This window comes from Lissotriton vulgaris, chromosome 2_1, assembly GCF_964263255.1.
Source record: "Lissotriton vulgaris chromosome 2_1, aLisVul1.2, whole genome shotgun sequence".
Lineage (NCBI taxonomy): Eukaryota > Metazoa > Chordata > Amphibia > Caudata > Salamandridae > Lissotriton > Lissotriton vulgaris.
The window spans coordinates 1,898,991,481-1,899,005,815 of record NC_141687.1 but is presented as its reverse complement, the minus strand read 5'-3'; positions in this window follow the sequence as shown (position 1 = coordinate 1,899,005,815).

The following is a 14,335-nucleotide window of genomic DNA, read 5'->3' as shown; positions in this document are numbered from 1 at the left end:
TTTTTTACATTTCTTCACTTCCTTGATCAGATTTGACACAACTCTATTATAAAAAATTATTTTTCTAATTTCCTGAAATTGATTCTTCCTCCTTTTACTATACACTGTTTTTTTACAAGATGATTTCACATGGTTGTTCTCTTTTCTCTTGTTTTTCTTTTTAGTTGCAGATACACTATTTGTATTTTTCACATTGTCCACACTACTCCTACTGTTTGATAAGTTCTCAAAAAAAATCTTCGTTCTCTTACCAGGACTTTTTTTCTTTTTGATCACACATTGTTGTTCAGGTAAACCTTGTAAATGACTTCTCTTTAAATAATAAGCTTTATTATGTTGTTTCCTCTTTTCACTTTTTGAAGACATGATGAATTTCTTTCAGTGTTGATAAATGGAATCTGTTATAAAATATATATATAACATTATACAAATAAATATATGAAATACACTATTCTATCACTAAATAAATACAATGTAAAATCACTAGGTATAAACAATTGTGTAACTGATAACAGAAGTGCATATACACTGCATAAATCTTTCAAGAACTCCATCAGTTTTAGGATGTCTCCCTAGAACTTCATCATATAACACCTCCTCTGCATTTCTAGGAACAATTTTCTCTTTCTCAATAGGACAACCATTTGTAACCTCATTAACACGGCCACTAGTGTCAACTGCAAGCAACAAATCATTACTATGAAGATAAGTCTCTTCATTTAAAAAAGGGCTCAGAACTTGAACTATGTTTACATTCACCCAAAAAACCTCAGAAAAATGACTTCTGTTAATTACTCTTCTCCACTTACTTTTGGACTTCATAAAATGGATCCGCTTATCTAGTGATCGAATTATATTGATTACTAAAATAAACAACTTTCTTTTCAACTCAAAAGCTTTCTCAATTTTATTTTCTGTATGTGTAATGAGCGGGAGGAGGCAGAAATAGGTTTAAAGTTATTTATTCTTAAAGTAGTATTAAGACCCACTGGTGCTAGAGTCCAGGCATCTCTCCAGTTCAGCTCCAACCGCTTCACTGAAGTAGAATCTAGATCACTAGGTTACAACAAAAGGATTCTGAATTACATAGCAAAGAATCTAAAAGAGATAACAGGACTACAAGACTAAATGAAAGGGAAAACTACAATAGAAATGGAAGACATATACCACAGTATGTTTCTTCTTCTTATAAAATGCTGTTTTTTTTTTACATTTCTTCACTTCCTTGATCAGATTCGACAAAACTCTATTATAAAAAAATATTTTTCTAATTTCCTGAAATTGATTCTTCCTCCTTTTACTATACACCGTTTTTTACAAGATGATTTCCCATGGTTGTTCTCTTTTCTCTTGTTTTTCTTTTTAGTTGCAGATACACTATTTGTATTTTTCACATTGTCCACACTACTCCTACTGTTTGATTGGTTCTCCAAAAAAATCTTTGTTCTCTTACCAGGACTTTTTTTCTTTTTGTTCACACATTGTTGTTCAGGTAAACCCTGTGGATGACTTCTCTTTAAATAATAAGCTTTATTATGTTGTTTCCTCTTTTCACTTTTTGAAGGCATGATGAATTTCTTTCAGTGTTGATAAGTAGAATCTGTTATAAAAAATATATATAACATTATACAAATAAATATATGAAATATACTATTCTCTTACTAAATAAATACAATGTAAAATCACTAGGTATAAACAATTGAGTAACTGATAACAGAAGTGCATATACACTGCATAAATCTTTCAAGAACTCCATCTCGAACAATACCTTTTTTTTTTTAATATTTTTATTAATGAGATGGATTAGAATACAAAAAGAAAAACAGAAAACATACATACACAGGTATAGATTATCAGCTGGGTAAAAACATAGAAATATGCATGGAGGTTTAAAAAGAAAAAAGAAATATCAATATACATGGAGGATTAAAAAGGTCAACATCTAGCCACTCACTAGCTTCTTATTATTAAATTTACATATACTCCATTTCATCCTCTTGATTCCCTCCATTTACTAAGGGGTGCCCAAATTTTTTCCCCAAGATCTTTCTTCTTTGGTCCCTTAAAGTTATATAGACAATCCTCGATATTATGAATCCCGAGCAATCTAGTTAGCCATATCTGGAATGAAGGTGCTATTGGATCTTTCCACGCTGCCGCTATTAAAATTCTTAATACTGCAACACACAAGAATACAAAGGCTTCTGCATCCTGAGTAATATTAAGATTTTCATCCCTGCCAATTAAAACAGTTGTTGGGGATAGAAGAATTTGACCCTCTAGCAGCCCCGATAAAAACTTCTCCATTTCAATTAAGATCGGTTTTAAATTTGGACAAGAATAAAACATATGAATTAAATCTGCTGGGCCTTGATCACATCTTGGACATCTGTCCGTATCCCTTTTTCCCCATTGATACAGTTTCGCAGGTGTGTAGTATAAATTAAAAATCATCTTATAATGTTGAGCTTTTAGGTTAGTTGCTCTTAAAATTTTCTTATTCAATGCCAATGCATAATCCACATCCACATTTGGGTCCCCGGTTTTAATAGCCCAAGCATTTTCCACCTGTACAACATCATCTTCCAAGGCCTGTAACAGGAAACCATAACCTATTTTAATCTTCCTACCCCCATTCCTTACATATTGAACAATCGGATTAACCTCCTGAATAGAGATCTTGGGTCTTATGGATTTCACCGATTGTTCTAACTGGTTATACAACATCCAGTGATTCGCTGAGATACCATATCTTTGTTGTAGGGTCTCAAATCCCAACATCTCTTCCTTATTCATAACATCCCCCAAATACTGAATACCCAACCTTTTCCAGAGAGCACTATTTCTATTCTGTCCCAAATGTGTGAATGGGGTTGACTCCCACAGGTCTATAATTCCATTGATTTTAGGGATTTTAAGAAATTTCAAGATTAACTTCCAAACCCCCCATACACCTAGCATGACCTTACTTTTGCTCCTCTTAAAAAATTGAGCACTCACTTCCCGGGTTAAAATTCCATTGGCTTTTTCACCGACTGCCAATTCGTATATTGTAGGAACCCTAGGGGAATCATCAAATTTATTAAAACATAGTAGATGTTTCATATGTAACAGTAGACATACCCAATGATATAACCTTAGATTAGGAGCTGCTAGCCCTCCTCTCTCTATTGGTAATGACAATTTAGCCAATGACCTTCTAACTTTCCCGTATTGCCAAAGAAATTTTGAAAAAACTGAGTCCATTTTTTTCATCAGGGATTCATCAATTAGCAGCGGAATAGCCCGGAATAAATACAGTAATTTTGGAAACATTGTCATCTTGAGCACATTAACTCTTCCAATCAGGGAGAGATGTAAAACGTCAATCCTCTTTAGTTCTTTCTCAATCTCCGCTAATACTGGCAGATAATTTTCTTGAGTTATTTTACCCACATCAGAATTGATTTTAATTCCTAAATAAATCGCCGCATCAACATATCTTTGATCTTTTTTCGCAATGTTCTTTGTGCAAATTATTATTGTTTTATCAGTATTAAGTTTGTATCCTGAATACATACCAAAGTGCTGAGCCAAGTTGTTTAATTCTTGTATTGCAATATCCGGTTTATTTGTAACTATTGCTAGATCATCTGCATATGCTAAAATCTTAGTAGTATGACCGTGAGATATCACAGGGGAAATTCTCTCCGTCGCCACAATTTTCCTAATCAGAGGGTCTATGTATAGGGCAAACAAAAGGGGTGAACACGGGCAACCCTGACGTGTGCCCCTTTTAATCGGTATCTCCTCTGATTGGAGCCCCATGGTGGTCATTCTAGCCACCGGATTCACATACATAGCCCTAATACCTTTCCTACAGTTTTCTCCGAAACCCCTTTTCTCCAACACCTCCCACATAAAATTCCATACAACCCGATCGAACGCCTTCTCGGCATCCAATAAAATCATAGCCATATCGCTCCCGGCAGCCGTAACAGCATCGAATAATGTAATAGCCCTGGCTGTATGTTCGGTGGTACCACGCCCTGGAACGAACCCATGCTGCCAGGGTGACACTAGATGACCTATAATCCCTCCTAGTCTCTTAGCCCAAACTTTTGAATATAATTTCGCGTCTGTATTTATCAATGAAATTGGCCTATATGACCCGGGATTATCCTCTGGCTTCCCCTTTTTGTGAAATACCACAATGTTAGTCTGCTTCCACGTATCAGGGATAACACCTGAACATATAACTCCATTAAAAAGATCCACGACAACTGGGAGAATTTCTTCACTCAGAGCCCTGTAAACCTCGATTGGAATTCCATCTGGGCCAGCTGCTTTGCCCAATGCCAGTTCACTTAAAGCATTCATTATCTCCTCGCTTGTTATGCTCGCTTCCAATCGATCTCTATCATCCTCCCCAACCCTAGGTGTTATGGGAAATTGATCTTGTCTATGGGGCACCCTCCCTGGTTCCTGATCGTAAAGCTTTTGATAAAACTCTTGAAACACCTGTACTATGGATTTTGGGTCATTATACTCTCTCCCATTAAATTTCATCTTGCTAATTTTCTTTCTGTTCAGATCCTGTCTTATGCGCAATGCTAATGCTCTTCCAGCTTGCTCCCCTGTCTCATAACGCCTAGCTCTTTGAGTCTGATATTCACAAATCTCCTTTTGGGTGATTAGTTTTAGAAGGTCCCCCTTAATCCTGGCCATATTACTTATGGTCTCACTACTATCCTTACCAGTTATTATTTCATCAATGTGGTATCTCTCTTTTTCTGCCAGATCTGCTGTAAGTTTGTCTATCTTGATTTTGTCCTCTTTCCTGATTCTCGATGAACAGCTAATCGTCTCCCCCCTTAATGCGGCTTTGAACGACTCCCAAACCCCATTCCTGGAGGCACTATATCTGTTGCAATCAAAGAATTCTTTTGTCCATCTTTTCATATGTTTTAAGAACCTTTCATCCGCCTCCAAGCCAAACTCCGCGATGCTTCCAGGCTGAGTACAAACTCCGCGAGCTCCGCCGCCTCCGCTCGTTGTCCGATGACAGCTCCGCCTCTAAGCCGCCGTGTCAGCTGCGCGATCTCCAGGAGAAGCCGCTTCAGCGGCAAACTGCAGGTCAGTTTCATCCAGCCGCACTCCCTCTGATAACTCTTCTTTTCCACTGCTCTCCTTTGCCAAACGTTATAGGAGACTCGAGCTTCAGTTTGTCCCTTCCAATTCCGATCTTGTGGGGAAAATACGGGGCCTTAATCCTCCATAGCGCTCCTCCTCACACGAGCTGCTTCCCGACCGTCTCACACGGTCGCCATCTTGCCTCCCTGAATTTTTTTTTGCCCATCTCGAACAATACCTTATGAATTTATCAGAAGTTCAACTTTTCAGCAGTGAATGGATCAGTATATGCTACTAAATGCATCACTAGAACAGTACAATTGTAAACACATCCTATAACAGCGGAACTGAAGGTATAAAAGACAAGTTTCCAGGTACATAGAAGACTGCATGCATAGTGGATAGAGGTTTCAAGCAGTCCATGGCCTAAGGCCTACTTCAATTCATCAGTACTTGGGTACTGACTAAATAATTACAGTTCTGTAACGAGATTGCCTGACTGAATTTATAAGTGCTTCAGTGTTAGTGCAGTGAATGGATTACCACAGACTGCTAAATTGGTCACTACAGTACTACAAGAACAGTCACAAAGTGTTTGGTGGAAGTAGAAGCAAACAAAGAGGAGAATTGAAGATATGAGGCACAAGTGTACAGGTTAATAGAAGAATACATATATACTGGATAGTGGTTTGAAACAGTCCATGGCCTAAGGCCTACTGCCCTGCATCAGTACTTGAGTACTGACTAAATGATCACAGTTGTGTAAGGAGAGTACTTGACTAGATTTATAAGTGCTTGAGTTTTAGTGCACTAAAAAAATTATCAAAGACTGCTAAATCGGTCACTATAATAGTGCAAGAACAGTCACAGAGTGTTTGATGGAAGTATAAGGATACGGAATGGAGAATTGAAGATGTGAAACACAAGAGTGCACATGGATACAAAAATGCATATATTCTGGATAAGGGATTCAAGCAGTTCATCTGCTAAGGCCTACTTCACTGCATCAATACTTGAATACTGACTAAAAGATTACACTTCTGTAAGGAGAGTGCCTGACTGAATTTATAAGTGCTTCAGTGTATGAGGGCAGACGAGGAGTATGAAGAAAGAGGAAAGAGAGAGGAGTGAGAATGAGAAAATAGAGAGGAGTATAAGGCCACACGGGTGTGTATAAAGAGAGAGGGATGTGTATGAGGAAAAAGGAAGGAGTATCAGAAAATAGGGGGTAGTATGATAAGAGGCAGAGTATGAGGCAAGGAGGACAAATGAGGAGAGAGGGTGGAGTAACGGAAAGAGGGAGGAGTATGAGGACAGGGGTGAGTATGAGGACAAAGAAAGGAGAATAAAGAGACAGGGGGAATATCAGGACAGAAGGAGAGTATAAGGAGAGAGAAGGAGAATGTGAGGAGAGACAGAAGAGTATGTGGAAAGAGGGGCGAGTATAAGGACAAAGGAGAAGTAGAAGCAAAGAGGAGTGTATATGAGGAGAGAGGAAGGAGAATGAGAAGTAAAGAGAATTATAAGGAAATAGGGGGTGTATGAGGAGAGAGGGGAATATGAGGAGAAGGAGAAGTATGAGGAGAGAGGGAAGAGTAAGATGAGAGAGGGGGAAGTATGAAAAGAGCAGGGAGTATGATTAGAGATAAGGGAGTATCAGTAGAGAGGAAGGAGTATAAGGACAGAAAGGGTAAATGTGAGATAAGGTGGGGGTAGTATGAGGAGAGAGAGGAGGAGCATGAAGACAGAGGGGGTAGTATATGTAAATAGGAACAAGTATGAGGAAAAAAGGGGACTATAAGACAATAGGGCTGTGTATAGGCAGAGAGGGGAGATTATGAGAAGGGAGGGGGAAGAATGTGGAGAAAAGAAGAGTATAACGAGAGAGGGGTTATATGAGGACTGAGGAACTACTATGTGAAGAGTGGGAGGAGTATGAGGAGATGGGGAGGATGAGGAGTGAAGGGGGTATGAGGAGAGAGGGAGGAATATGACAAGAGGGGGAAATAGGAGGAGGGGGAGAGTATGAGGAAAAGGGGGTATAAGAGGAGAGGGTGAGTATAAAGGGAGGGGAGAGTATAAGAAAAGAGAGAGAATTATGAGGAGAAAGGTGGGAGTATGAGGAGAGAAGGGGGTATAAGGAGAGAGGGGGTAGTATGAGGATAGAGGGAGGAGTAAGAGGAGAGGGGTGGAATATGAAGAAAGGGGGGATTATGAGAAGAGAAAGGTGAGAATGAGGAAAGAGGGGGAATATCAGGAGAGAGTGGGGAGTGTAAGGAAAGAGAGGGGGGGTGTAAGGAGAGAGTGGAAAGTATGAGAAGAGAGAGAAGAGTATGAGAAGAGAAGAGGGAGTATGTGCAAAGACAGTCAAGAATAAGAAGAAAGGGGGAGTATAAGGAGAGAGAAGTATGTATGAGGAGAGAGGGGGAATATCAAGAGAGAGAGAGAAGAATGTGGAGAAAAGAGGAATATAAGGGGAGAGTGAGTGTATAAGGTGAGAGGGGGTAGTATGAGGAGACAATAAGAAGTATGAGGAGAGGGGTGAATATGAAGACAGGGGGGAATATGAAGAGTAGAGGGAGTATGGAAAAAGAGGGGCAAGTATGAGGAGAAAAAAGGTGTATAAGCAGAGAGGAGTGTGTTTGAGGAGAGAAGGGACAGTATGAGAATAGAGGAGAGAGAATGTGGAGAAAAGGGGAGTATAAGAAAAGAGGGGGTGTATTAGGAGACAAATGGTACTATGAGGAGACAGGAAGAAGTATGAAGAGATGAAGGAGTATGAAGAGTGAAGGAAGTATGAGGAGAGAGGTGGAACTATGAGGAGAGAAGAAAGAGTATGAGGAGAGAGAGAGGGAGTGTGAAGAAAGGGGGAACTATAATGAGAAAGGGGTGTGTATGAGGAGAGAGGGGGAAGTATGACAAGAGAGGGGGTAGAATATGGAAAAAGGGGCGAATACAATTCCTTAATGTACACAGATGCACAGTGTGATATTAGACAAAAAAATATGAGACCATGCATTTTACCAAAACACATTTACTACTGTAAAACGGTTAAGTGACTGCACACATTCCATGTATATATCTACTGCATTTCAGTTAACAACCCTGACTCATTTTGCAAATACATATGCAATTTACTACATTATTTTTGCCAACATTACATCAAAAAAAGTGACACAATAGAACAACAAAGACGCGCAAGGGGCTTGAAAATCTGCTCCAGGGTGTATGCAGGGAGAGAGGGAGGAGTAAGAGGAGAGAGCAGGGAGTATGAAGAGAAAGAGGAAGTATGAAGAGAGAGGTGGTAAATAATGAGAGAGGAGGAATATGAGGAGAGACAGGGGAATATGAACACAAAGAAGGGGAGTATGAGGACAGAGGAGAATGTAAGAAAAAGGGGGTAGTATGAGGAGAGAGGGAGGAGTAAGAGGAGAGAGGGGGGAATATGAAGACGGGGGTATAAGGACAGGGAAGAGTATGAGAAGAGAAAGGTGAGAATGAGGAAAGAGGGCGAATATCAGGAGTGAGTGGGGAGTATAAGGAAAGAGAGAGGGAATGTGAGGAGAGAGGGTGAAGTATGAGAAGAGAGAGAGGAGTATGAGAAGAAAAGAGGGAGTATGTGCAAAGAGAGGCAAGTATAAGAAGAAAGGGGGAGTATAAGGAGAGAGGAGTATGTATGAGGAGAGAGGAGGGAATATGAAGAAAGAGAGAGAAGAATGTAGACAAAAGAGGAATATAAAGGGAGAGGGAGTGTATAAGGAGACAGGGGATAGTATGAGGAGACAGTAAGAAGTATGAGGAGAGGGGTGAATATGAAGACAGGGGGAATATGAAGAGTAGGGGAATATGGAAAAAGAGAGGCAAGTATGAGGAGAAAAGAGGAGTATAAGGAGAGAGGAGTGTGTATGAGGAGAGAAGGGAGAGTTTGAGAACAGAAGAGGCAGAATGTGGAGAAAAGGGGATTATAAGAAAAAAGGGGGTGTATTAGTAGACAAATGGTACTATGAAGAGACAGGAAGAAGTATGAGGAGATGAAGGAGTATGAAGAGTGAAGGAGATACAAGGAGAGAGGTAGAAGTATGAGGAGAGAAGAAAGAGTATGAGGAGAGAGAGAGGGAGTGTGAAGAGAGAGAGAAACTATAATGATAAAGGAGTGTATATGAGGAGAGAGGGGGGAGTATAACAAGAAAGGGGAGAGAATATGGAAAAAGGGCAAATATAATCCCTTAATGTACACAGATGCACAGTGTGATATTAGACAAAAAAATATGAGACCATGCATTTTACCAAAACACATTTACTACTGTAAAACGGTTAAGTGACTGCACACATTCCATGTATAAACCTACTACATTTCAGTTAACAACCCTGACTCATTTTGCAAATACATATGCAATTTACTACATTATTTTTGCCAACATTACATCAAAAAAAGTGACACAATAGAACAACAAAGACGCGCAAGGGGCTCGAAAATTCCCCCAGAGTGTTTGCAGGGAGAGAGGGAGGAGTAAGAGGAGAGAGCAGGGAGTATGAAGAGAAAGAGGAAGTATGAAGAGAGAGTGGAAAATAAGGAGAGAGGACGAATATGAGGAGAGACAGGGGAATATGAACACAAAGAAGGGCAGTATGAGGACTGAGGGGAATATAAGGAAAAGAGGGCAGTATGAGGAGAAAGGGAAGAGTAAGAGGAGAGAGGAGGGAATATGAAGACAGGGGGAGTATAAGGACAGGGGGAGTATGAGAAGAGAAAGGTGGGAATGAGGAAATGGGGAATATCAGGAGACAGCGGGGAGTATAAGGAAAGAGAGGGGGAGTGTGAGGAGAGAGGGAGGAGTATGAGAAGAGACAGAGGACTATGAGAAGAGAAGAGGGAGTATGTGCAAAGACGGGCGAGTATAAGAAGAAAGGGGGAGTATAAGGAGAGAGGAGTGTGTATGAGGAGAGAGGAGGGAATATGACGAGAGAGAAAGAAGAATGTAGACAAAAGAGGAATATAAGCAGAGAGGGGATAGTATGAGGAGACAGTAAGAAGTATGAGGAAAGGGGTGAATATGAAGACAGGGGGGAATATGAAGAGTATGGGAAGTATGAAAAAGAGGGGCAAATATGAGGAGAAAAGAAAAGTATAAGGACAGAGGAGTGTGTATGAGGAGAAAAGGGAGAGTATGAGAGGAGATGGGGAAGAATGTGGAGAAAGGGGGGAGTATAAAAAAGAGAGGGTGTATTAGGAGACAAAGGGTATTATAAGGAGAAAGGAAAAAGTATGAGGAGATGGAGGAGTATGAGGAATAATGAAGGTATGAGGAGAGAGGTGGGAGTATGAGGAGAGAAGAAAGAGTATGAGGAAAGAGAGACGAAGTGTGAAGATAGAGGGGAAGTAAAAGGAGAGACAGGTGTGTATGAGAAGAGAGGGGGGAGTATGAAAAGAGAGCGGGAAAAAATATGGAAACAGGGGCGAATATAATTCCTTAATGTACACAGATGCACAGTGTGATTCTTGACAAAAAAAATATGAGACCAAGCATTTTACCAAAACACATTTACTACTGTAAAACGGTTAAGTGACTGCACACATTCCATGTATGTAACTACTACATTTCAGTGAACAACCCTGACTCATTTTGCAAATACATATGCAATTTACTACATTATTTTTGCCAACATTACATCAAAAAAAGTGACACAAAGAACAACAAAGATGCGCAAGGAGCTTGTAAATCTGCCCCGGAGTGTATGCAGGGAGAGAGGGAGGAGTAAGAGGAGAGAGCAGGAAGTATGAAGAGAAAGAGGAAGTATGAAAAGAGAGGGGGGAAAATGAGGAGAGAGGAGGAATATGAGGAGAGACAGGGGGATATATAAACAACGAAGAAGGGGAGTATGAGGACAGAGGAGAATATAAGAAGAAGGGGGTAGTATGAGGGGAGAGGGAGAAGTAAGAGGAGAGAGGGGGGAGTATGACAAAAGAGGATGGAGAATATGGAAAAAGGGGCGAATATAATTCCTTAATGTACACAGACGCAGAGTGTGATATTAGACAAAATAATATGAGACCAAGCATTTTATAGAAACACCTTTACTACTCTAAAATGGTAAAGTGACTGCACACATTCCATGTATATAACTATAACATTTCAGTGGACAACACTGACTCATTTTGCAAATACATATTCTATTTACTGCATTATTTTTGCCAACATTACATCAAAAAAGTTACACAATATAACAACAAAAAGGCACAATGGGCTTGTAAATCTTCCCAAAAGTGTATGCAGCAGTGTATGTATACCGACTGGAAAATTGTACATTTAGAACACAAACCTAATTCTAAACAAGCAACACTATTAACTAATCTACAACTGAAAAAGTGACTGCACAAATTCTACATTTTTTAGTACTGCACTTTATTGTACAAAGGTAACTCACTAAACACATTAACTTACCAAATGATTTTATCAAAATAGTTATCCAAATGCAGACAAACTCAGAATATGATTCTACACTCTTTAGAAGAATAAACACATTCATCTTACTAAAAACAAAATGTACCACATACATACCCTTACAAGTTATAAACTCACCTTTCAAATTGATTTGTTGATTAAGAAGAATGCCACTCACACAGCAGATATTCTTATACAAAATCTCTCTACTTCAGTGTTTGCAGCAGAACTAAAAAATGGCACATTTTCCCTCTCAATTTACACATCTATACACGTTAATAACAAATCAAATTTCTTCACACATTAATTCAAAACCATACACACATTTTTATTGGTGGAACATTTGAACCCTTTCCAACTGACATAACTTTGTACCCTACCCCCAACAAATAATGCAAAAGTCAACTGTCCACAGAGGTCAAAAGTTCAGCACACTGTAAAACACTCCTCCTCAACAAGTTTAGACTCTGTATAGGTACATAATTGTTAGTACTAATGAAGAGAAAAGCTCTTATTAGAACCAACCAACATCTAAACACATAAGCTTGATAGATATCTATAAAATATATTTTTATCAATTGATTTTTCTTGCTTAGGTACGCTTACGGGACGACTTACATACTTTGCACCATACGTCATCCATACGTGTATGGTACGCATACGGTAAATCTACTGTAAAAAAAAAAAACCTCTATCAATAATTTTTATAATCCCCGGGGACTCCGTCCCCCGGCGCTGAAATGCAATGTTGGAGACCATGGGGGAGCCCCAATGCCCCACGGTCCCAGCCGGATCCCCGCTTCCTTCAGTAGCCGGCATTGCTTTTCGTCAGAGAGAACAGCTTACATGCTGCTCTCCCTAACGAAAAGCAATCTGTTTTCCTACTTGAAAGAGAGAACAGGTTAACCTGCTCTCTCTTTCAAATAGAAAAGCAGTTTCCTGTGGTAGGGTGGAAGCCACGAGGCTCATGCCCTACCATAACAAACAGCAGTGTCCCGGGGGCAGGCACACCGGGACACTGCGGGAGCCCATCCTGGGGGGCCGCGGTCCCCAGGGCCACCACAGGGCTCCAGAAGGGGGGCCACGGGGCCCTCCTCCAACATTAAAAAGCCCCTGGGGGTGATGGTCCCCGGGGCTGCGGGTGGCCGTGAGACCCCCGCATACATATAGTTAAAGCCCCGGGGTTGGTGGTCCCAAGGGCTGGGGGGCCCATCTGGGCCCCCCATTATAAATAAAAACATTGCTCCCGGGATTTGGCCCCCCGGGGTCTAAATAACAAAAAAGCGGGCTTCAGGTTTTTTTTTTTCACGGCGTACGTGTACCATACGCGTATTCTATGACTTTAAAAACAATAATAATAATTTGACCTTGGGGATCATTCTGAAACCCCCTAAGCAGCCCTAGCGGGTCAGGAAGTCCTACAGCAAATAGAAAACTTTTCCTGACAATTTACAAACACAATCTACACACATATACAAATAAATAACAAATCACATTTATTCCCACATTAAATCAAAACGAAACATACCTTTCTATTACTTGAACTTTTGAACCCTTTCCAACTGACAAAACTTTCAACCCTACCCCCATTCCACATTCTGCCAGTTACCATGGAAACGCTTCAGGGAACACCTAACTGAACACACAGCTGAAAAGTTCATCATACATTGTTGCAAATCAAAACAGCAAGTGTGCTTGACTTATCAATATACCAGCTTATCTTAAGTAATGTTCTTTTCTATCACTTTTTCTTAACCAATAAATAACAGGCTTTTAAAAAACAGGAAATTGCACCCTAGTTTTCTATGTAAAATGTTTTCAAACAACCAATCACTTCTTTGTTTTTTTCAAAACTCCACTTATCAACCATTTTAGAATTTATCTTTTCAAACTGCCATTTAATATACAGAGACCATCTAAGTGCATCCAGACCTCTCTTCAAGATGCTTAGAGTGTAGATTGTGGGTCACAGTTATATTTTCTGAAGTCAAAGGTACGCAGAACAGAAAGGAATTCACAAAGACCTAGGTTTACCAAATGTAGGCATAAAATGGATTGGACAGAGAGGACTAAAGTGGCACCAATTGAAACCATTGGTAAAATCCTTTTTGCATTTCCAACACCCCGACCTCATAATTGTGCACTGTGGTGGCAATGACCTAGGCACTTTGACTGGGTTAGGTCGGGAAATGTTTATGAAGGACACCTTAACAGAACAGATGTCACTTTTCCCCCAAACTACCTTTGTCTATTCTAATATATGCCAAAGGCAGAATTGGAACTGGTCCAATCAATTTTGTCCACAGATTGAGAAAGCTAGGAAACATGTGAATAAATCTGTTTCTGCTTTTCTCTGAGACCATAGAATGGGGTCGATTTACAACAACAATCTGCGTTTCAATATGCAAGGAATCTATAAGAGAGACAGTGTACATTTTACAGATGAAGGGGACAGAGTCTTCATCATGAACTTTAGACTCTGCATCTGTACTTACTTGAGTAGATACTAAAATCTCCCAATAAACACAAGGGCTCTTTTTAGAGCCACCCAACATCTAAACACATAAACTTCATAAATATCTGAAAAATATTTTTATTTTTCTTGCTTAGGTACGCTTACGGGACGACTTACACACTTCGCACCGTACGTCGTCCATACGTGCCTGGTACGCGTACAGTAAATCTACTGGAAAAAAAAAAGGCTCTATCACTAATTTTTATAATCCCCGGGGACCCCATTCCCTAGAGCTGAAATACAACGTTGGGAACCGTGGGGGGAG